The sequence below is a fragment of the Tursiops truncatus genome, chromosome 18, assembly GCF_011762595.2.
Source record: "Tursiops truncatus isolate mTurTru1 chromosome 18, mTurTru1.mat.Y, whole genome shotgun sequence".
Classification (NCBI taxonomy): domain Eukaryota; kingdom Metazoa; phylum Chordata; class Mammalia; order Artiodactyla; family Delphinidae; genus Tursiops; species Tursiops truncatus.
This window is the reverse complement of record NC_047051.1, coordinates 20,792,491-20,817,279: the sequence shown is the minus strand read 5'-3', so window position 1 is coordinate 20,817,279 and position 24,789 is coordinate 20,792,491. Positions and strand designations below refer to the sequence as shown.

Genomic DNA, 24,789 nt, shown 5'->3' with positions numbered 1-24,789 from the left:
CAGTGTAGGAGGGTTCCCTTTTCTCCACATCCTCTCCAGTATTTATTGTTTGTTGAATTTTTGATGATGGCCATTCTGACCAGTGTGAGGTGATACCTCATTGTAGTTTTGATTTGCATCTCTATGATAATTAGTGATGTTGAGCATCTTTTCATGTGTTCATTGGCCATCTGTATGTCTTCTTTGGAGAAATGTCTGTTTAGGTCTTCTGCCCATTGTTTCATTGGGTTGTTTGTTTTTTGCTACTGAGCTGCATGAGCTGTTTGTATATTTTGGAAATTAATCCCTTGTCTGTTGCTTCGTTTGCAAATATTTTCTCCCATTCTGAGGGTTGTCTTTTTGTTTTGTTTATGGTTTCGTTTGCTGTGCAAATCTTTTAAGTTAGATTAGGTCCCATTTGTTTACTTTTGTTTTTATTTTCATTACTCTAGGAGGTGGGTCAAAAAAGATCTTGCTGTGATTTATGTCAAAGAGTGTTCTGCCTATGTTTTCCTCTAAGTTTTATAGTGTCTGGTCTTACGTTTAGGTCTTCAATCCATTTTGACTTTATTTTTGCGTATGGTGTTAGGGAGTGTTCTAATTTCATTCTTTTACATGTAGCTGTCAGGCTTAAGCTTTTAAGATGAGCAAGCAGGTCTGTTTCACAGAAAAACTGGCTCCTTTCAGTCTGCTGCCCCTGCCCTGGGTCCTGGGGGGTTAGCCACAGTGTGTTCACAGGAGCCCTTTAAGAACTGTGTCTTAGTTCCCCATAGCTTTGTGTTTTATGGGTGCAGGCCCCACTGGCTTTCAAAGCTTGATGTTTTGGGGGTCCATCTCTCAGGTGGCAGTCTTAAAAGTTTGGGCACCAGATATGGGGTCCATACCCTTCACTCTTTGGGGAGAAGCTGTGAGTTAGTTCCCTCTTAGCTATGGGTCACTGCATTTGGGGTGGAGTTTATGGTGAGACTGTTTCTCAGCCTCTCCTACCTAAACCCTACTGTGGGCTTTTCCTCATTTGCCATATGTGTAAGAGCCACTAAGCTAGTTTGCAGATTTATTTCAGAGGAAATTGTTCCATATGTAGCTGTAGATGTGGTGTTCCTTGAAAGGAAGTTAATTCAGAAGCCTCCTGTGTTGACATCGAGTCAAAACCCTCTTGCCTCTTCTGAACTTTTTAAAAGATAATCTTCCTTCCTTCCTTCTACTTCCTCACCACAGTCTCATTTTATTTTTACAGCAAACTTTTTGCAGTATCCCTGAGTGTAAGCATGACTCATAATTAGTACAGAAATCTGGAAAATACAGAAACTATAAAAAAGAAAATGAATATCACTCATAAGCCCACAATGTAGATATAACCATGACTACCAATGTTCTAGCAAGTTTCCTTTTTAGTCTTTTTATCTGGGAGACTAGGTGCATAAGTGATAGGTATGTAAATAGATCAATAGATACCAATTTTTTATTTTACAAACTTTGACTCATACTAAATATGTTTTATATTCTGAGCTTTGATTAAACATTGATGTTGTAATCCTAGGTGATTAAATGTCCTTTGTACACATACTAGTGGTAATGACTAATATTTCATCTTTGATATCCAATTTTGGATATTTAGGTAGTTTTCATTTTCTCATGGTTGTAAGTACTGTTGTGATAGACATTCTTATGCCTGCATCTTTGTCTATAGCCATGCTTAGAAATGAAATTCTGAGCCAAAAGGTATGAATATTTTTAAAGGTCTCAAAACATGGTTACATGAATTTATACTTGTTGAGCTGTGTTTGAAATCTTACGAGCACCGGATACCATCCTTCATTCACTTCCTAATGCCTTTTAATCTAGCTTTTTCTTGAAACTATGCCAAAATTGCTCTTCAAGTTCTCAGGTGAGTTTCTAATTCTTGAATCCAAAATCCCCCTTTTGGTGCCTTTTCTCCCTCTCTCTCTGTGTGTGTCTGCTGTGTTTGATTGCCTCACCTCCCCTTGAAGCCCTCTTCTTCCTCAGCATCTTTCACTCTCTACTGCTGCAATTCCCCATGACCCCTCTGGTACTTTATTGAATACAGGAAGGGCTTATGAGGAAGTGGAAGAGGCAGATACTGTCCTCAAAGAAGTCAGGCCCATCTTAAATAAATATATGGGATCTTAAAAACCTGAAAAATAAAATCACAGAGGGAATGTGGTAATCTAAGTCAGATAGATTCATTAGAAGGAGGCTACTCTGGAGGGAGCGTATGGCTGAGTGAAGAGGAGTGGCGGGGAGGACAGACCACACTGAGAAAGGAGGTGTGATTGGCGAGTACCGTCCTAGTGGCACCAGATGGAACCTCTGCAAGGCCACACCCTGGTCCTGTTGACTGACCTCTTCTGGGCTGGATCTCTTGCCCCTTCTTCCTGTCTAATCCCACTGCTACTGCAGGGAAGGTGAACAGCTGAGCCTGGCAAAGCGCAAGCAACTCAGGCACAGTAGAGCACAGGAAACTCAGAGACCAGGACGTAGTTTGTGTGTCATGTGTAGGCTGTGGGAACCCGAGGGGAGCGCCAAGCCACAAATGGAAATTCCTAGTTCCAGGGTCAAACACCATGAACCTGAGGGTCTGTGTCATACGGCTCATGGCTGTGCTTTCCTGTCCCCCCCCCACTCCCCGCCCTGTCAGTTAGCTCTACTTCAGGCTCAGGACAAGATCTCACCTTCCTCTGTTGAGTTTTCAACCAGTAGACATGAAAATAGTAAAATCATGTGTAGCCTTCCTAGAAATTCTGCCCAGTTTGTGGTGTGTTCCTATGAAAACATCAGAACCAAGGACAGCAACACTGATTGGCCTCTCACCCCATCTATGTAGTCAAGCTCCTCTTTTTTTCCTTTCTTCTCATTACCTAGAGCATTTTTGTTTTTACACCAGGAGAAACCATTACTTAGAAAATCCTAGGGCTTTAACATCTTAAGGGAAAGAAAATTACTAGTGTGATCACAACCAGAGACCTTGGTTAATGGAATAGTAACCCTTCCCTGACCATCCCACGACTGTGGAAAGAGCGGAGAACCTGGCATTTGCAGAGTTAACATCTGAGTCTTAGACTCTCTGCAAGAACTGGTGAGCCGGAGTCAGTCACTCAGCAAGCATCTCAGCGTGACTTTGTCTAAAAAAACAAAACAAAACTGGTTTTATGGGGAAGATGATATGCTTGGGAGAATTGTGAAGGTCACAAGATTTTTTACATATATCAGAGTTATATATACATCCTTATAGGGTATTTATATTTTATTCAATCAGTCAAATTGAGTGCCTACAACTCAGTGCCTACAATGTGCCAGGAATAGTTCTAGATGCTAGGACTGTGCTGTGATTAAGACAGACGAGGTTCCTGCCCTCACTTAAGTCTACTTGGAAGAGAAGGAGAATAAACAAGGAGACAAATACGTAAGGTAATTTTAGCTTATCATGTGCAGAAAGTAAAACAGGCTAGAAAATGATTTAGGGGGAGGGGTGGCCAGGGTCTCTGCGGAGGTGGTGTTTGGGCTAAACCCTGGGGAGTGAAGAGCCAGCCAAGCTATAGAGCAGCCTCACCTCTCTTGACTACAGCCTGTTCATCTCATAGAGTGAGGGTGCTTGGGTGACAGGGCTGTGTTAAGTAAGGAGGTTGGTTACGCCACTTCCAATAGCAGTTCGGGGCAATAAGCCCCTTGTCAGAGGCCAGCCTCAAATCCTCTGTGGAGGATACTGGTGAGGTTCTCAGATCCCTGCTCCTGGTGAACAATTCTTAGGTAGATTAAAGTCTGGAAAACAGTAGGGTGGTTCCTCAAAAAATTAACATATCCTCTAGCAATTCCACCTCTGGGTATATAGCCCAAGGCATTGAAAGTACGGGCTCATAACATGTATTTGTACAACGCTGTTCATAGCAGCAGCGTTCATGGTAACCAAAAGGTGGAAACAACCCAAATGCCCAACAACAGATGAATGGCTGCACAAACTGTAGTACATACATCCAATGGAATATGATTCAGCTTTAAAGAATAAGGTTCTGACACATGCTGTAACACGGGTGGACCTTGAGAACATTACGCTAAATGAAATAAACACAAAAGAACAAATACGGTATGATCTCATTTATATGAGGTACCTAAAGTAGGCAAACTCAACAGAGATACAAAGTAGAATGGAGGGGAGTGGCATGAGGAGTTGTTGTTTAAGTACAGTATTTCTGTTTGGGAAGATAAAGTTCTGGAAATTGGTAGTGGTCATGGTTGCAGAACCCTGTGAATGTACTTACTGCCATTGAGTTGTACACACTTTAAAATCAATCGAAATGGTAAGTGTGTGTTATGTATCTTTTACCACATTTAAAAAAAAAAAGCCCATGGGAGACCGAGAAGAGACTGGTCAGGCAGTGGCAACCTTGCTCTTAGATGTTATTTCAAATAGTCCGGAGAGGTGTGGAGGCTGAGGGGAATCACACCGGGTCTCTGCAGGCAACTCTCAGGTTGCCTCCTATCCCACACCCCTGGCACCTCCAGGACAGACGTTGCAGCCCCCATCAGAGTAGAAAAGGGGCTTGGGGAGGGAGAGAAACCTCAGACTGAGTCCCCTACCCACCAGCATGCCAGCCCTGCAGACCAGGAAGAGAACCACTCGCCTACCTGCCACCTCTGTCAGCACCTCCAACCCCTTCTGGTGGCTGGTGTGGCTTTCAGGTAGAGGAAGTCAGTACTGAACCCAGTGGGTCTCAAAGGGCGGTCCCCTGGGAATGCTATAAATGCAGATTCTTAGGCTCCACACTGGACCTGTTGACCCAAAGCACCAGATACGGGGCCCAGCAGTGTGTGTTTTCACAAGTCATCCTGTGGGAGATGCTGATGTTGGAGAACCACTGTTCTCAGCTGTTACAGAAAGAGCGGGATGCTCTTCTGGGTCGTAACTCAGTGCACTGAGTGAGCACCTCCTGAATGCAGGGTCCCAGACTGTGCAATAGGGGACACAAAGCAGGCCATCTCGGGGAGCACCATTCCTATGTGACGCTAGGACCCCAAGGGCATCAGAAGGCGTGAGTGGCTGTCAGCCCAAGTAGGTGACCTGGGCCTGCGTCACACCCTCTCCTGGTGTGGGCGCATCCGGCCAGGCCTGCCAGGGCCCCTTCATCAGGGGTGCTGTGGTGCTGCCGTGTCAGCATGACGATCTCAACTCGGCCGCCTGTATACATGAAGCAGATGCGTCTCTCCTCCACTTGCTGTCCCAGCCGTGCTCTGTGGACGCTCACCGTACCCCTGTTGGCTAGAGGATTCCTTCAGGGCATCCAGGCCAGATCCCGCCGTAACTTTCAGGTGACTGTAGATGTTCATTACAGCCCAGTTTGAAACTTCCGGTCTCACGGGCATTTCCTAGCTCACCTTGTCCTTGCCCCGGAGCGCCAGGACCTGCGGTGGGGAAGTAGGAAGGGCAGCATGATATGCCCTTGAGTGGCCGCCTCCATCTCTCTTCTCAGGAATGGAGGGAGTGAAGGGCAGATGGATGGAGTAGAGGGGGAGGCAAACTATGATTCAGTGTGATTCAGTTGCTGTCCCCTTCTCATCGGGGTCCAGCACTACTTCTTTTGATGCCCTCGGTGAGGCAGACGTCCCATCAATGGCCCGCTCACAAGGCACAGGAAGACTTTGAGTTCCTTGATCCTGTAGGGCCTCCCCATGGCTCGGTTCCCTGGTGTAGGGGGGCCTGCTAAGCCCAACATCGTTCCCTAGCCCACTTCAGCCTCCACCAGCAGGAGGCCCCAGTTTTCTTGCTGCCAGGGTCCCTTTGCATGGAGATGGATTTCTGTTAGGATATCAGCAAGATGGGTTACTCTTAGCTCTCTATCACTGTGTCTCCTTGACCAATGGAAACCCATATATCCTTGCCACCTCCAATGGAGGGAAGTACTGAGCGCCCTAGTGCCACCCTTTCGGTCCTGCCATCTCTCTCCTGTTCATGGAGGCACAAGGGTAGAACAGGAAGTTCACTGCCTGGGCAACGTCCCCATAGAGAGTGGATTGCCCTCAGGATGGGCCCCTTAATTTGCGGGACCCAGTGCAAAACTGTTGAACTATTAAGAATTCCAAGATGGTGACAGCAGAACATTAAACCAAGTGTGGGACCCTCCTGGGTGCTGGCCCTGTGTGACTGCACAGCTCCCACACCCACGAAGCTGGCCCTGAGTGCCAGGCTCCCATCCTCGTTGGCCCACCTCTCCAGCATGATTCTCTCAGAGCCTCCCTTCTCCCTTGGCTCGAGGGCAGGAAAGCACCACTCTCCTTGAATCATCTCACTCCATACAAGGTCTAAAGCCCCTCTGTCTCTCTGCAGTCATCTTACAGGGGTTAGGAGGGCCCATCTAGCATGATGGTAGGGTCAGCTTGGCAATCTCCTGGAGGTGACACTCTTCACAAAGTGCGACTACTAATGCCTCCTTTAGAAACAAAACAAAAAACCCAAACAAACAAACTGGAGTTGAATTCACCAAATCTAGGCAACAGGAAAATTCTCCTCAACATCCTTTGACACTGGAGTATGTACTGTGACGTCCCTGGCCTGGCCACGATGATTTATCCAGGGCAGGACACCTGGGCGAGCAGGGCCAAAGAGGCCCCCAAGTGGGCTTCTAGAATTTGGATTCAAGAGTTGCGCCAGCCTCCCTCTGGTGGTTGAAATGGAAGCTCTAAAGCTTGGTTACGGGTGGCTGAGTGTTTACTGACATGTGGCTCAGAACGGAGAAGAAGCTGGCCTGCAAGGGATGGGGGAGAAGGAGACGGTGGAGGGGACGGAACAGAGGCGGGGGCACAGGGAGAGAGAGGTGGAGAGGGGAAGAGACAGTGTGGCCGGTCTGGTTCTGGCTGTACCTGACCCTAGTTCCATTCTTGTCTAGGGTCTCCTGCAGGGTCCCCTGCGGGACTTTCGCAGTGAGTCCTCCTTTACGCCTAAGGAAGTCAGAATTCGATTTCTGCCATTTGCCCTAAAAGTCACAAACTAAGACAACTCCCCACTTGCAAGCGGCCCTTCCTCATTGCTCAGTAAGAGTCTGAACTGCTTGGCTCTGATATCCCTGGAACTGCAGGAAATAAAAGAAGGACCCAGAAAACAGGATCTGAATGGGAAGGAGAGTGGCTTCAGGCCATGTGTGATGGGAGCGCATCAGGTTCTGTGGAGATGCAGGACTACTTCCCGTCACCTACTAATACGTCAAACTACTTCACCTGCAAAATGGAGACATTCAGACCAGTTTGGTAGTTTGTTTTTAGCTCAACGGTAGGCTCTATGCTGACTTTGCCAGCCTTTGCTCAGATGACCACCTCTGTTTGGGCTGATTTGCTTATGCATGGGCAGAATCACACCCCACCCCCAGCTGTCCTTCAAAGATTTAGTGTGATTCATGTCTTCTTTCAACTGAGAGCTGTGATAACTAGATACAGTAGTGAGTAAGATACTCTTCCTGCCCTCATGGAGCTAACGGCTTGGTGGGGGAGTCAGATGCTAAACAACCCAACACAAAACGTATAAATGTGGTAATTACTGCTACAAGGAGTTATTTCAGAGACAGGAGATTCGATGTCAGGAATCCTAACCATCTTGGATTTTCTCCTTTTGATTTTCTCCAAATTCCAAAATCCCTCCCTCCCTCCCTCTTCCCTGTGACGCATCCAGGCAGCTAGTACCATTACTACCACTATTTCAGGGACATAGAACTTCTCCTGGACTCTGTATAAACTTGCAGGAGGTCCAGGAAGTCAGTTTGTTCCAATACTAGCCACATGTGTTTATTGAACACTTGAAATACAGCTGGTTCAACTGAGGCTCTGAAGTTTTAACTTATTTAGATATAAATTTGAAAACTGGAGCAACATAAAACATTTTTCCATTAAACACAGAATGTTATTTTGTTAGAACCACGTTTCGCTTTATCTGTTGAAAATCTTGCGTCTGAGTAGATGTGCTGTGAGTGTAAAGACACAGATTTCTGACATTTACCATGAAAAAGCAGAAAAGGTCTCATTAATGATTTTTTCATTGATTATGTTGATGTGATCAGAATTCAAATATGTTAGATTAAATATATTCCAAATTGATTTTTGCCTGTTCCTGGCCTTCTTTAATGGGGCTACTAGAAAATGTAAAATTGCATCTGTGACTCTGATTGTGTTTCCATTGGCCGCTGCTGAGTGGTGGGGACGGGATGGGGGCAGCCAAGCTCCTGCGGGATCTCCCAGGCCTGAGTCGCTGTAGAAAGGTCCGGTCCGGCTTTCATTTCTCCCCTTCCTCTTTTTCCTGCTTCCCAAACACCATGCTCACTGACTTGTGGGGTGGTGTTGACCTCTTGCCAGGGGGAGATTTGAAGCAACCTGTGTGAACACCCACTCCCCCCATCACCATCCGGTACTAAAGGAGGGCTTCTCTCGCTACTCTCCCTAGTCCAGGCGCCAGAAGGAGTCTCCCCATCTCCCTTCCCTTCCTGCAGGGACATGTGTGACATCCTTAAGATCCCAGCTCCGACTCCCCCCAGGGTGTCTTGATGGCTGAGGCGGTCACTTTAATACATAAAACTACCTTCCTCCTGTCTTTATCTGAAAGCTGCAGACAGATCGTGTTCACAGATAAGACTCTGACAGATGGAAGAACTTGGCGAAATCCTAGCCTGCTGGACTGGGGGTAGCTAATGCTCCTGGGTGTGGATCGAAGGAAGGCTCCAGGCTCTAGGGCAAATCCAGGTTTGGGGGCGGCCCAAAGCTTATACAAGTTTAAGGATCTGCTCTAAGAAGATAATACACAAATGTCTTGTATTCTTAAATTTTACAAAAATATGTGATCTTATGAACACACTTTTAGGAACCTGTGCAAGGGAGAGAGCTTCACCATGTGGCAAGGGGTCCCCAGACCAGCGGCATCAGCAAAATCTGGGAATTTGTTAGAAATGCCAGTTCTTGGGTCCAAAGCTACTTCATCAGAAATTCTAGAGTAGGGCCCGGATATCTGAGTGCTTCCCAAGCCCTCCAGGTGGCTTTGAGACCCACTCATGTTTGAGAACCACACACATGGTGGTTAAAAGCGTGGATTCTGGATTAAGGCTGCCTGAGCCCAGTTTGGCTGACTGTTATCTGGGTGACCTCACCAAGGTACCCAATACTCTAAGCCTCAGTTTCACCATCTGTAAAATGGGGGAGTGATAGCACGGATCTCAAAAGTTTGTTTTGTGGATTAAATAAGATAACAGAAGTAGTGCTAAGCATAGTACCTGTCATGCTGTATGCACATAAATTATAGAGTGTTATTCTGTAGAGTGTACATGGAGTTGCTGGCGGGAGGGTAAGGAGGAGAGATGGGGACGTAAGAGGTCCTCTTCAGGTGTAATCACGAAGAAGTTCAAATGTGACCTTGACCCCTTTCCCCGGGGTCTGCTGTGTGGTCTTCCAACTGGTTTGCCCTTCCTGGCAGTCCCTTCGTTCCAGGTCACCTGGTGGTTGTCTCTCTTTTTTAGGGTCCTGGGCTAACCTTTTAAAATGTCAAATACAACAAATTTAATGAGTCTTCCCCTCGCCTTTGGGGAGTTATGGACCTCCTTGAAAATACAATGGGAGTTAGAGACCTCTCTCTAGAGGGCTATGTGCACGTAACACGTGCACTGAAGTGACAGACCTTGTCAGCAAACCACTGAAGGGCAGGCCTGGGACCTCAGTTAAGAGCCCTTTTGGTCTGTTTTGTTAATGGAATTGACTTTTAGCAGGTGCCTTCTGAACTCAATGTCATATCCCTTTAATTGTGGGAATTTCAGTCACTGTGGCGATGAAGAAGGTCTGGGATGGGGGTGCCTTTTAGCACTTTTCAAATCACATCATGAAGCTCCTTCAAACTCTTCTGATACATCAGGGGAGTTCTGTGTGGAAATGTTCACTTCAGAGACATTTACAATCCCAAAAGGACAATTTACTGGCTAAGGTTATCTAATGCTGATAAAAGCACAAGTGTGGTTAAATCAGAAAAAACAGACAAGTCAGAGATGTGTGTGTGACATATTAATTTTTCAGCCTGTTTCTGTCGTTCTCACTGCGCTTATGAGGTTTGTGACATGTTTGTGTTGTACTTAGCTGTCACCTAGCTGCAATTTACAACGTTCCTTGGAATCATACTTTGGGTTGACTGGGGCAGAGAGAGATTCATAATGACAGCCTATGTGGCTTTGGGCATTTCAAGTCCCTCTGATGATATTGTTACTTGGTTTGAAATCAGATTGGAAAGAAAATGACACCTGTCTCTAAACAGAAAGGCAGTGGGTCAGGAGATACGGGCAGGGTGTAGCTTCAGACTTGGGAAATTTCTCAGGATCTCCCCAACGTTCCAGTTGTCTACTCGCTCTGGGTGCACCAAGCAAAGATGGAAAGAGTGAGCCTTGGAGCAGCGGGCACCGGCCTGCCTGACCTCCAGCCTGCTGTGTGCCGGGGCTACCCTTGGGCCAGTTCATGGGAGGGGAGGTCAACTGCCAGATGGTCATGGGCCCAAGCAATGGTGAGACAGGAAGAGAGGAGACAAACGGAGGTGAGGGCTGAAGCCTGGGGCAAAGCAGGAGGGGCAGGGAGAGTCCTTGACAGAGTAGGTAGACCTGAGGAAGGTTCCGGGTTCCGCTGCCACCTCCCTGCCCATCACACACACACACACACACACACACCGCTTAATGGAATGGGGCAGGTCTCCCCAGCCTGAACGTGGTCCAGGGCAGTGGAACTCCGAGCCTGAAACACTCGGGCCTCCCTGGCCTCACAGCTACCGCCCTACCCCTCTCTCTCCAAACACCAGGGACAAACCTCTGCATGGCTGCCTGGGCCCCAGTGAGTGCCCTCAGGCCAGCCCCGCCACCCTGTCCTGTGACCGCTTTATGAACGCGGCCTACCGTCACACAGGTGGTGATGGGCGGGACCAGGACTTGCACACAGGCAGGCTGGCTCCCAAGTCTGTGCTGTTAAACTGACTAGTCTATCATCCAGTGGTTCCCGAAGTGTGGTCTCTGGAGCATCAGCCTGACCTGGGAATATAGTAGAAATGCAAATTCTTCCCCTCCCCCCACAACCCCACCAGAACTACTGAGTCTGAAACTTGGAGGTTGGGGCCCATCATTGGTGTGTTCCCAGGCTCTCCAGGGCATTCTGAGCACATGAAAGTCTGAGAACCATTTCCCTCATATCTTCCAGCAAGCCAGTGTTTCATTTCCTTAACATCTGCATGAACTCGGCTACAGCTGGGGCTGGCTGGGGAGACACAGATCTGTCTCCAGGTTCTAGATGAGAGAAGAGGAACCACAGGGGCCAGGGAGAAACCTGGCTGTCAAATTGGCCTTCTTCTGGCCCCTCACCTTTGACCTGCTCATGCAAAATGACTTCTTAAAATGTCTTATTTTGCTGTCTCCCAGGCAAGGCCTTCATGATTAATCAATGCAGCTCAGCACAAAGAGCCTGGAGGTGCTCATTTTATTTTATTTTTATTCGGTTTCGTTCATACTTATTTAACAAAAGATCCATGTATATGTGTATGCATGCATGTGTGTATTCTCTCTCTCTGCACGGCCACCCCCGACCCGCCCAAGCTTGACTCAACCTTTTATTTCCAAAATCTATTTCTGGACATTTTTGAGCCAAGTTGGTGCTTCTCAGAGCCGCCGTGTATGGTTGCACAGGCTGTGCACTGCACAATCTAGGAGGTGCTATTTACAGATGCAACCACTCACCTGGCCCAGCAGGGCTGACTCCTGTCAACCACCTCCTCCCTTCTCTCTCCCTGGTTGGCCTTGTCCTCTAGCCTAGGCCTTGCCTTCCTTTTTTTTTCTCTCTCTTCCAAGGCATTCTTGCTTTAAACGTTTGCCTCAGGAGTGAGGGCTGCCTCCTCTTCAGAAGCCCTTCTCTCTACACAGTGTTGCGTTTGCCTGCTCAGAGCTCCACAGACCCTTGCTTTCCAGGCCTGAGCACAAAGTCTCCTGTGGGCCCTCTCACCCTTCCCCATCATTCCCGGACCATTCTAAATACCCCAGGGTGATAGGGGAGAGTGACACTGTCCTGGGTTAAAGCCACAAGGAGATGGCATCCGGCTGCTACTAAATACCGTTAGGAAATGATGGGTTCTTACCAGAAACAGAAGCCTCCAAGTCTGTGTTATAAACATGAATCATCATGAGAAAGAGCCCAGGAGAAGCATCTCTGGTCCTGGACAGCATGGGGAGGTGATGACTCTGACCCTGACTGTCACTCAAATGGCATGTGTGTGGAGGGGCAGAGTGAGGGGGAGGAGAAAATCTTACATAAGAAAAACCACTCCCTGGAACTTTGCTTCCCTGGTGACACCAGAAGAGCTTATGGCTTCCTTCCTCACGTGTATCTTTTTCACATTTATTTCTCGCATACCTATGGTTTGTAAGCATTTTGTTTGCTTTTTAAATTGGAAGATAAAAAGTTAATGAAATATCAACTCTGGGGAATTCACCAGTGGTCCAGTGGTAAGGACTCTGTGCTTTCACTGCCGGGGGCCTGTGTTCAATCCCTGGTTAGGGAACTAAGGTCCTGCCAGCCCTGCAGCGCAGCCAAAGAAAAATAATTAAGGGCTTCCCTGGTGGTGCAGTGGTTGAGAGTCCGCCTGCCGATGCAGGGGACACGGGTTCGTGCCCCGGTCCGGGAAGATCCCACATGCCGCGGAGCGGCTGGACCCGTGAGCCATGGCCGCTGAGCCTGCGCGTCCGGAGCCTGTGCTCCGCAACGGGAGAAGCCACAACAGTGAGAGGCCCGCGTATTGCAAAAAAAAAAAAAAAAAAAAAAAAAAAATCAGCTTTATTATTAGTAAAAGCTGGATTGGAGGATGTGGCTTAGCTATGCAGCCTCTTACTATATTGGAGTCTTGATTTTTCAAGAAATATTAGGTCAGGGCTTCCCTGGTGGCGCAGTGGTTGAGAGTCCACCTGCCGATGCAGGGGACATGGGTTTGTGCCCCGGTCCGGGAGGATCCCACATGCCGCGGAGCGGCTGGGCCCGTGAGCCATGACCACTGGGCCTGTGCGTCCGGAGCCTGTGCTCCGCAACGGGAGAGGCCATAACAGTGAGAGGCCCGCGCACCGCAAAAAATAAATTAAAAAAAAAAAAAGATATATCAACTCTGAATATTCCAGACCCTTTTGGCTGGTATTTCAGTCCCTGCAGCCTCTAGCTCAGGGCTGGTTCTCAACATCCACAGGCTGAGTGTTGATTGTCCGACATGTTTTAGAGAACAAACCTGCCTCTCTTTTTTCTCCAAGTCAGTGTCACTTGGCCGGAAAGACCTTCCCAAAGAACCGCCCTCTGGTGCCGAGCCTCGCCCGTGTCCGACTGGCTTCAAAGTGAACCCTTACATGCAGGAAAGGCGTTTGGCTTTCGGTTCGGCTCTGCCAACCAGTTCTGTGTCCTTAAGAAAACATTTCTGAGCCACTTGGTTTCATCCCGGGTTTTTTTTCCCCACCTGTCACTTTAGTAATGATAGTAATTGCATTTGCCTCCTGGGATTGTTTAAAGCAGGGCTGGCAAAACCTTTTCTGTCAAAGGCCTCATAGTAAATAGTGTACGCTTTGCAGACCATGATGGTCTCTGCAGCACCTGCTCAGCTGCGCCATGCTGGGGAAAGCAGCCATAGACAGAACACGAGAGAATGGGCTTGGGTGTACTCCAGTAGCAAAAATAGGCAGTGAACAGGGTTCTTCCCACTGGCGGTAGCTTGCCAACTCCTGATTTAGCAGAGGAAGCAAGAAATGGTTGTGAAAATAAACTGTAAAGTGCTATCAAAAAGTAAGGGACGGCGAGGTGAAGAGGCCGCACACAGCAGGGTCAGGTGTACGCCAGGAGGCCTCACTGATACACACGGGAATGACCAGTGGAAAGGCCAGTCTTCGTGCATCCCTGCCCCTTGACAACCTGGGGAGAGGCACACTGGGACCCAGGTGCACAGGTGTGGTGGTCAGCAGAGGATACTTCTCCCACTAACGCACTCCCTTTCACTGGAATAAGCCTGAGAATGGTTTTGCCCTGAGCTTCAAGTCCAGTCTGTGTTTGGGCAGCAAATGATCTGAGCCTGGGTACCAGCTATTTATAGCCATGCTGGGGAAAGTCACCTGCGCACATCTGGAGACCTTGGGGGAGCTTGGCTCAGTCCATCTTCTGGGGAAAGAGAAGCCTCTGGTATCTGCTGGCTCATTGCAGGCCCCCCGGGGAGAGTCCTAAGGCTCTTTCCAGGCAATCCTGTTTGTTTCTGGAGATGGCAAGGACAATTGTGCCACAATTCAGGGGGGCAGCGTGGAGTCCTGGAGAGACCAGGAGCTACAGAACCAGCTAAAACTGGATTCCCACCAAGGCCCATTCCCACCATATAATAGAGGGTCAGCCTTTGGTGCCACTGGACTATAAATTAAGTAACTTCTCTGAAATTCTTCACTTGTCAGAGTAAAGAATACTACTTACGGCTGTTATGATTAAATTTGATAAGATACCTATAGTATGTAGCACATAGTTATCCTTCAGGAAATCTTAGCTCCTTTCTTTGTATAAATGTGTCCGTCAGATGACTTTCCACCATGAGGGGGGCCTAGTGATCTTGGATGAACAGGAAGGCTGAACAGGGAAGCTTGTCCTACTTTGCTTGAGGCGATGCTGTTATAACACTGAGGGGCCATGATAGGCTGTTCTCTCTCTTCCACTGAAGGTTATACAAAATTGGCTTACATTTCAGCACGAACAGTTCAAGGCTTCCTGTTAGACCTCAGAATTAATGACTTTTGGATGAAGGGAGACTTGTAAAATTGGGTATCTGTGAGGAGGTAGCATTTTCTTACCTAGAAATATGAGTCCTCTGATCAGGGCCAGAACCACTGTCCACGTGGTCAGTAAATAAGATGGTCTGTGCTTCACCCTGAGATTCAGATTAAAGACACTAGTACCAGTTCTCAACTCAGTTTAGTGGGGACACGTTTATGTAAACCGTGATGGTTGGTTCTGTGTCAACTTGACTGGGCCTCAGGGTGCCCAGATATTTGTCAAATGTTATTCTGGGTGCTTCTTTTTTTTTTTAAGAAGATGTTGGGGGTAGGAGTTTATTAATTTATTTATTTTTGCTGTGTTGGGTCTTTGTTTCTGTGCAAGGGCTTCCTCCAGTTGTGGCAAGCGGGGGCCACTCCTCATCGCGGTGCGCGGGCCTCTCACCGTCGCGGCCTCTCTTGTTGCAGAGCACAGGCTCCAGATGCGCAGGCTCAGTAGTTGTGGCTCACGGGCCTAGTCGCTCCGCGGCATGTGGGATCCTCCCAGACCAGGGCTCGAACCCGTGTCCCCTGCATTGGCAGGCAGACTCCCAACCACTGCGCCACCAGGGAAGCCCTCTGGGTGTTTCTGTAAGGGTGTTTTTGGATGAAGTTAACATCTTTTTAGTCAACTGATCTTTGTTATTTTTTTCCTAAAACCATTTTATTGAGGTATTGTTGATATTCAAAAAGCTGCATAAATTGAATGTATACAACCTGATGAGTTTGGAGATAAGTGTGTACCCATGAAGCCGTCACACAATCTATGCCCTGACTGTATCTGTCATGCCCAAACGTTTCCTCCCACCCCATCGTTATTGTGTGTGATTAGAACACTTAACGTAAGTTCTACCCTCTTACCACATTTTTGAGTATGCACTACGGGGTCGTTAGCTATAGGCACTTCTGGTGGAGTAGATCTCTAAGACTCATTCATCTTGCGTAACTGAAACTTTGTACCCTTGAATACTTCTGTTTCCCCCTCCACCCAGCCATTGGCAAGCACCATTCTTCTCTGCTTCTCTGAGTTTGACTATTGTAGACTTCTCATACGAGCGGTATCATGTATAATAGTATTTGTCCTTTTCGTGTTTATGTCACTTAGCATATTCTCCTCCAGGTTCATCCATGTTGTTGCAAATGGCAGGACTTTCTTTTTTATGGCTGAATAATATTCCATCATACGTATATACCACACTTTCTTTATCCATCCATCCATCAGTGGACATTGAGTTTGCTTCCGTGTCTTGGCTATTGTGAATAGTGCTGCAGTGAATATGAGAGTGTAGATATCTCTTTAAGATCCTGGTTTCAATTCCTTTGGGTATATACCCAGAAATGGGCTTGCTGGGTCATATGGTAGTTCTACAGACAGACCTTGGTTTTATCGTGCTTTGCTTTATCTCGCTTTGCCGATACTGTGTTTCTTTGTTTTGTTTTCTGTTTTTTTACAAATTGAAGGTTTATGACAACCGTGCATTGAGCCAGTCTATCAGCACCATTTTCCCAACAACATTTGCTTACTTCCTCTCTCTGTGTCACATCTGGTAATTGTAGCAATATTTCAAACTTCAAAATTTTCAAGTATATTATATTTGTTATGGTGATCTATGATCAGTGATCTTTGTTACTATTGCAAAAAGATTGACTCACTGAAGGCTCAGATGATGGTTAGATGTATGTATGTGTGTGTGTGTGTCCATCCTAACTTGTTGAGGTGAAATCTCATTGTGATTTTGATTTACGTTTCCCTAATGATTACTAATATTGAGCACCTTTTCCACATACCTGTTTGTCATTTGCATGTCTTCTTTGGAGAAATATCTCTTCAGTTCCCTTGCCCATTTAAGAATCAGGTCATCTGTCCTTGTTTTTGATTTTTTGATTTTGAATTGTAGAAGTTCCCTACTGGTGATGGGCACCGACAGTGGGGCAACCAGGGCCTCTGTTAGAGGCACACCGAGCCTCTATGAAAGAGTTTTAATAACAAGAACAGGTACTGAGCTCTTACTATTTACCAGACACGGCAGGAAGTGCTTTCCAAGCAGTTCTCAGTTAAGTCGCCCAACAAATGAGGGAAGTACCCTTATCACTCTTTCAGAGAAGTCAACGGACTTTCCTAAGATGACCAAGGGTAGTACAAGGCAGAACTGGGACTCGAAGTGAAATCTACCTGATTTCAAAGTGCATTACTCTACGCGCTGTAGGCTTTGCATTTTATCAGCGTCCAAGACACTGGGCTCCCTTGTTGTCATCTATTTCTACCCTGCTGCTGGCCCTCATTCCCATGCACCCTTACAGATCTCTAGACACCAGCTCTCCCTGATCTTTATTAATTCATTTACTAACTAAGTATCGAGTATGTACTAGTGTGCTCAGCCATGAGCTAGGCACTGGGTGTACAGCAATAAACCAGACGGTCATAACCTGCCCTCTTGGAGCCCACAGTCCAGGGAGGAAGATAATTGCACAGGCAGTACCATCTGCGTGCTGAAGGATGGGGTGATGGGAAGCAGAATGCAGGGAAGCACAGAGCAGGTGACATCTTGGCTATTTGGAGGAAGGGCCACTGCATCTGAAACCTAAAGAATGAGAAGTTGTTGGGGACTTCCCTGGTGGCTCAGTGGTGAAGAATCCGCCTGCCAATGCAGGGGACACGGGTTGGAGCTCTGGTCTGGGAAGATGCCACATGCCGCGGAGCAACTAAGCCCGTGCGCCACAACTACTGGGCCTGCGCTCTAGAGCCCACGAGCCACAACTACCAAGCCCGTGTGCCACAACTACTGAAGCCCGTGCGCCTGGAGCCCATGCTCCGCAACAAGAGAAGCCACTGCAATGAGAAGCCTGCGCACCGCAACGAAGAGTAGCCCCCGCTCACCGCAACTGGAGAAAGCCTGTATGCACCAATGAAGACCCAACGCAGCCAAACATAAATAAATAAATAAATAAAAAAGAATGAGAAGGTGTTTAAGAGGCAAAGTCTCAACTCTTCTGAGTCAAGAGCGGCATGAGTAGGTTTGAGTGATGGTTTGTAATTCTGTCAGATGCAATATTCCATTTTCTGTTTAAAACAAAATTGTGTGCAAGACCCCTTTCAGTTGTTATTTACCTACACGCATAATTTTTTAAACCGATATAAAGTTCTAATTGTAATATAGAAGAAACAAAGGGAAAGTAGTTTAAATAAAATGGAATGCCTTTCCGTCTACAAGTGCTCAAGCACTAGGAAGGAGATAGAGTGAAGCAGGCAGAAAATTACACCTCTCCATGGAATGACAGTGAATGACGAAGGCGGTCATGTTATGTCGGCAACTCCAACACCGTGAGCAGTATTGCCAACAGTGCTGGGAATTTCTAACACATGATGAACAGTGTTTGGTAATGTTGCAGATGAAACAAAGTGCAATCTTTGTTTGATTTACACAGTAGCTGTGTCCTTGGAAATCTTAGTTTGTGCAAAAACCAAATACCTGTGTTTATACGTAAAATGGGATTTGGTTTAGGCTCAGATCATTATAACCAATTTTTCATCTATCGTGTCTGGTGGGACATTCAGAGTGAGGTGGAGTCATGAATAACTCTTCTGTTGCGTCAGACTGCTCTGGTAGTTACGGGACTCACCCATTCCTCGTGCCCAGCACACTGTATGTCAGGAGCACCTCCCCCAGGCAGTGTGACACCATAGATCCTCCAGAGTTTCTAGAAGGCCCTCTAGGGGTGACAACAGCTCCCCACTGCCCAAGAAACACCAAGCTACAGAAACTCTAGAGCAATGGTGACTTATAGAAGTGTGTGAGCCGTATAATGTGCTTTTCAGTTGTCATAGATCTGATGAAAAAGTAGAATGAAACAAAGTAGTTGACTTTTTTCCAAATTTATTTTATTCAAGTGTAGTTGATTTACAATGTGTTAATTTCTGCTGTACAGCAAAGTGATTCAATTTTATATATATATGTATACATTCTTTTTCATATTCTTTTCCATTGTGGTTTATCACAGGATATTGACTATAGTTCCCTGTGCTATACAGTAGGACCTTGTTTATCCATTCTATATATAATAGTTTGCATGAAACTGACTTAATAATATATCTTCTTTAACCCAGTTTAGCCAAAATATTATCATTTCACCACCATAAGCAACATAAAAGATAATTACTTTTTTTATACTAAGTCTTTGAAATCCAGTATATATTTTACACTCAGAGTGCATCTCAGTTCAGACTGGCCATATTGTAGATACTTAACAGCCTCGTGTGGCTACTGCTGTCCTGTTGGATGGTGCAGCCCTAGAAACATTCCGTTCCGTTCCTTGGCACAAGGACTTCTGTTTTGAATCTTCAGTTTCCAGAACTCTGACACTTGGGGAAATCCAGACTCAGGGTTTTCAGATGGGTGTATAGAATCCTACAAGCAGGGCCGGGACCCTGAACCTCAGTGGACACACTGCTTGGATCGAGCCACAAAGCACGTGGGTGCAGTGGCTGGGTCCCACCATCCACTCCCAGCTCCCGGACGCGGCACTGTGTGAAGTAACTGCTGATAACCGCGTGGCTCAGTGCTGCCTGCAAATTGAAGGCCCCCTTGAAAATGCTGGAAACAGATGTTCGGAAATCTCTGACCTCTCATCATTAATTTTCAGAATTTAAATGCCTGTTAATTTCCCCCTTTTATTGCTGAGCTCCACACAGCGGCATGCTCAATGTCAATGGGAATATCCTTTGGAGACGTTCAATATATCAAATCTGAAGGTCGCTGGAAATCTGGGCACTTGGAGGAGACTGGGAGAGAAAGGGAGGGGCCTCTGGGGGCAGAGAGCGAGGTTGAGAGGACACGTCTCTGGCCAGAATCGAGGCCTGAGCAGGAGACCTGAACACTCACCTTCCTGCGCTTGGCCTGGGTGCACACCAATAAGGCCTCCAGGGAGGAGACATACGTGAGTGTTGGGAAAATTGAAAGCAGTGATCTGGGGGAGCCTTGCTCCCTCCTTGTGTCTGACAGCTGCCTTTCCCATCTGATCAGCTGAAGTGGCTTCCCGGGAGCTGTGCCCGGCAGTGGACAGCAGGCAGACCTGCAGCCAGGCTGACCCAGGTTCAATTCTGTTGCCTCTGCTTTCTAGCTGGAAGATGTTGGGCCTGTACCTTCACCTCCATTTGCCTGGTAGAAAATGGAGGTAAAAGCCCCCATTGCAGCTGGGAAATAAAATTCGTGTTTTATGGCAAGACAAGAAAAATTTAAACATAAAATTTCTTCTCTGCCACGGGTTCGTGCCCCGGTCCGGGAAGATCCCACATGCCGCGGAGTGGCTGGGCCTGTGGGCCATGGCCACAGGGCCTGTGCGTCCGGAGCCTGTGCTCCGCAACGGGAGAGGCCACAACTGAGAGGCCCGCGTAATGCAAAAAAAAACAAAAAAACAAAACCAAAAAGAACATTCCTTTTTAATCTTGTAAGAAGCCACGATGACCTACTACTCGCTAGATTGTATAAACTATCAATAACACGTCACTTAATGTACAGTCCTGTCACCAAAACTTATAACTGTGCTTTGACCTAACGGGTAGAACTGTTCTCGGAGCTTTCTGAGAGGCTGTTCTCAAGTTATAATCCTCAATTTGGCTCAAATAGAGTTTTCCATTTCTTTCCTAGGTTGACTGATTAATTTTTCATCAACACAGCTTTATGAGAATTTCGTGCTATAGCAGATACTGTACCGGGCACTGTGCCAGGCACACAGTGAGGTCTTAAAGAGGGGAAGGAACAGACATTTATCTCCTGTCCTCAGAGCCTGGGTTGACGGTACTGATGGCATTTACAGTGACACGTGATGCCTTCAGAGAGCTGAAGTTTTAACCATCTAAGGCAACTCCCAGTACTGTGCTCTGGGAAATGGAGGTGTTTTGAGCCCAAAATCTCTGGGAGAAAAAATCAAGGCAGTTCCCTCCTTAGACCAGAGGCCCTAGAAAAGCGCTGTGGCTGACACCAGACTGGTACCTAGTGTGTCCAGATGATAAGCTGATCTGATGCAGACCCCGCACTTCCACAGAGAGTGAGGGGAGGACGATCCCTCAGGAACAGAGAGAGCATCCCCATCATTGCTAACAAGGAGAGGAGACCCCACGGGGCTACTCTGGGCCACCCCATTGCATCTGCCTGACCAGCCGGTTGAGGATCACACACGGCCTCGCCTTGGGATGGGCCCTGGGAGGAGCTGTGACCTTGACTGCCCTGTTCCTCCAAGATCCTTGGTCAGGAGCTCCCGCCTCCCACCATGAAATCATTTCTCATCTGAGACCTCCTGTGCTTTCTTTTCTTTAGACATTTCTCTGCAGTGCCCTAGTTTGGCCTTCAGTTTTCAGCCAATTTTTTGTGAAGGAAAACGATTACACGTTATCAGTACTTTGGAGAAAATAGTGTTTCCTCACAAAAGTAAGACCCCTAGGGCTTTTAACTTCCCTTCTTTAAGAGAGGAGGGAGAAAGCTCTCAGCAGCCTACGGGGTGTCAGGCAAAGCTCAGGGAACACCTCAACTTTCACACTGTCGTTTTTTACCCTTGTAATTTTGCCCGCTCCCTGGGGGCGATGGCGGGAAAGACACAGACTCTGGTAATGCCCCCCGAGAGCTCCTTCTGAGCCCAGGTTTGGGTGGCGGGGGGTGACCTCCAGCTGCAGAGCTTGCTGGTGAGGTGACCTCACCGGATGGGCCTTGGGTCACCTTTCCTGCCCTCACCGGTGCTGATGAGACCACTTTCCTCTATTGAACGGGAGCAGCAGTTACCAGACTCCCTAGATTTATGGCCTTGCTTTTGGCATTTGCACCTCTGTTTTACAGCCACCTTGAGCCCAGACAGGGAGGCCAGTGCTTCCCAGTGTTTGTTGGAAATGATCCTTCCTCCTCTACCACCAGATACTGTCTCAAGTTCCTTGCCATGAGGGAGGTACAGCAGAGGAGTTGGGGGCCCAGTCTTCCCTGTTTGCCAGGAACTGTTTCAGGATTGACATTCAAGACATTGACATTGCAGAAGTATCTCATCACAGTTCCATGTCCTGATGGGGTCATGGTCATACAGGTCTATACGTGTGCTAACGTTCCATAGTACCACGTGCTTGTGCACACACACACGTGTGCATATTAGAAGTGGCGAAAGCTGAATGAGGCCTACAGTTTATCTTTTTAAAAATGTATTGAAGTAGAGTCGATTTGCAGTGTGTTAATTTCTGCTATACAGCAAAGTGATTCAGTTATACGTATATATCATCTTTTCATATTCTTTTCCATTACGGCTTCTCACAGGATATTGAATATATTTCCCTGTGCTCTACAGTAGGACCTTGTTGTTTTATCCATCCTGTATATGATAGTTTGCATCTGCTAACCCCAAACTCCCATTCCATCCCTTCCCCACACCCCCTCCCCCTTGGAAACCACAAGTTTGTTTTCTATGTTTGTGAGTCTGTTTCACAGGTAAGTTCATTTGTGTCATGTTTTACATTTCTAAATATAAGTGATATCATATGATATTTGTCTTTCTCTTTCTGACTTACTTCACTTAGTATGATAATCTCTGAGTCCATGTTGCTACAAATGGCATTATTTCATTCCTTTTTATGGCTGGGTAGTATTCCACTTTATATATATATATATATATATATATATATATATATATATATATATACACACATACATACACACACACACACCACATCTTCCTTATCCATTCATCTGTTGATGGACATTTGGGTTGCTTTCATGTCTTGGCTATTGTGAATAGTGCTGCTATGAACATAGGGGTGCATGTATCCTTTTGAATTAGAGTTTTGTCTGGCTATGTGCCCAGGGGTGGAATTGCTGAACCATATGGCAACTCTATATTTAGTTTACTGAGGAAACTCCATACTGTTTTCCGTAGTGGCTGCACCAATTTACATTCCCACCAAGAGTGCAGAAGGGTTCCCTTTTCTCCACCTCTCCAGTGTTTGTTATTTGTAGACTTTTTAATGATGGCCGTTCTGACCGATGTGAGGTGACACCTCACTGTAGTTTTGATTTGAATTTCTCTAATAATTAGCGATGTTGAGTAGCTTTTCATGTGCCTGTTAGCCATCTGAGACCTATAGTTTAATTAATAGTATTGTACCGATGGCAGTCTCCTAGTTGTGGAAGTGTACTATGGTTGTGTAAGATGTTATCATTGGGGAAAAGCTGGGGGAAGGGTACACAGGAACTCTCGATGCTTTTTTTTTTTTCAACTTCTTTTGAATCTTAAATTATTTCTAAATCAAAGGTCTTCCCCAGAAGGTCCCTCAGGGGAATAAAGCCCTGGAGGCCTGCCCCCGCCCAGCCAGGGAACGGTTCCGCGGGGGAGCAGCATTTCTGGCCTCTCTTTGGGATGTCAACTCAGGGTACTTTCCTCACTGGGCACGAGACAGTGGTTCATACTCACTGTGCCTTTGGTTCTCAGGTCTATTCTCTGTTTCTTTAGCTATTGGGGAAAATGTCAATTAAAAAAAATTCTGTTTCTGGTCTCTTTTTGTAGGGGTGCAGTGGGACTTGACAAGGAGACGTTGGTGGATCACATGCTCCCCAACATACTTTGTCACGGCTACTTAGAATCAACATCATTCAGAGCATCAACCTGTGAGTATCACCAAAATAGCAACAGTGAATTTTTTCGTCCCTACTCCATCCTGAAACCACTCAACTTCTTCCCTTTGCTCTCCCTAGTTAGCACTGTATCCCATGTCTGGCACAGAGTACATGTTCAAGAAATGGGTCTTTGAATGAATGGGTCTTAAATAGAATCAGATAAGAACCAAGGGTGCTGGGTAGATCCCTGAAGTCAAACAGTTTCCTCCTGCTTTTGGCCAGCCAAGGAAAATTTTCCTTGCATTTGATTTGTGGACCTCAGAGGAGAGACATGATGGCTAAGTTAAGAATGAGCCTGGGGCTTCTGAAAACATCTCTCCTGCAACTGCAGAGAGCCTGCAGGCAGAGCAAAGACTAACAGAGACAAGCAAGACCTCAGTGGCAGGTGTAGGGACGGGGGAGTTGGAGAGAGAATGGAAGAGAAGAGAAAACCCTGATGTCATTGCTTGAGTTCCTGGATCCAGCTGTGCCTGAACCTTCCTTGTTGAATGCACAGAGCTGCCTGCCTCTTCCCCTGGCAAATCTACCTGGAGCAATTCCTGCTTTTAGTCCAGCACATAGATCCTTTTCAGCTTGGCCTAACTTGCCTGGAATCCTGCAAAGCCAAAGTGAGCCTGGAATGCAGTGTCCACTCCCCTCAAGCTCCCCACGCACACCGTTCTTCTCCCCTTCATCTCTGCACTCGCCCGGGGCTGGTGCAGCAGCTGTTGTGAGCTGCTTACACACTACCAAGATCCCTCTTCTAGCCGATCAAAAATGTGGAGGACCCAGCTCATGGGTCCTCCACGCTTCATGGCTTATCCTCACGCATTTGAGCCAAACATGTCCAAAATGTCCAACAGCACAGAAAATTGCTATCTAAAAATTCGATCTGAGGTAGTGATCCCAGGAGACTTCTCGGATGTGGTGCATTTTGAAAACTAAGCATTATTTAAAGTATCGGGGAAGTGACGTCAGGCAGAAGGGTGGCATGTGGGAAACCACCACAGGGCTATGAAAGGGGCCACGTGTAGCATTTGAAGGATGGACAGAGGAAGGACCAGAGGGAAAGGTGTGTGGAGGACATTGAGGGGTGGCGGGGGGGGTGGTGGTGGGGCAGAGCGTGAGGGCCTAGGACGTTACATCAGAAAGTGAGTTGGTCCTGGCAGCTGTGTAGAACCGTGGAGAGTTTCAGGCAGGAAATGACTTCAGAACTGTGTGAAAAGAATTATTCTGGCAGTCGTGTCCTCAGGGTTCATCCCACTCAAGACAGCGAGATCCTTTGCTGGGGTCGCTGAATGTCAGAAGCTTCATTTGATAAGCAAAGGAACCACACACAGAACATCTCTTTAACCCTCAGGTGTGCATATAAA

General features: G+C 47.0%; 1 long non-coding RNA gene across 1 annotated transcript in view; it reads left to right on the top strand.

The window, feature by feature from the left end:
• The window catches only part of LOC141276993 (uncharacterized), a 38,083-nt gene extending 14,675 nt beyond the window's left edge, over nt 1-23,408 (top strand). Inside the window, exon 3 of the long non-coding RNA XR_012327488.1 lies at nt 23,328-23,408. This is a non-coding gene — a long non-coding RNA (uncharacterized lncRNA). The remainder of the gene's footprint in view (nt 1-23,327) is intronic.
• The last annotated feature ends 1,381 nt before the right edge of the window (nt 23,409-24,789 follow it).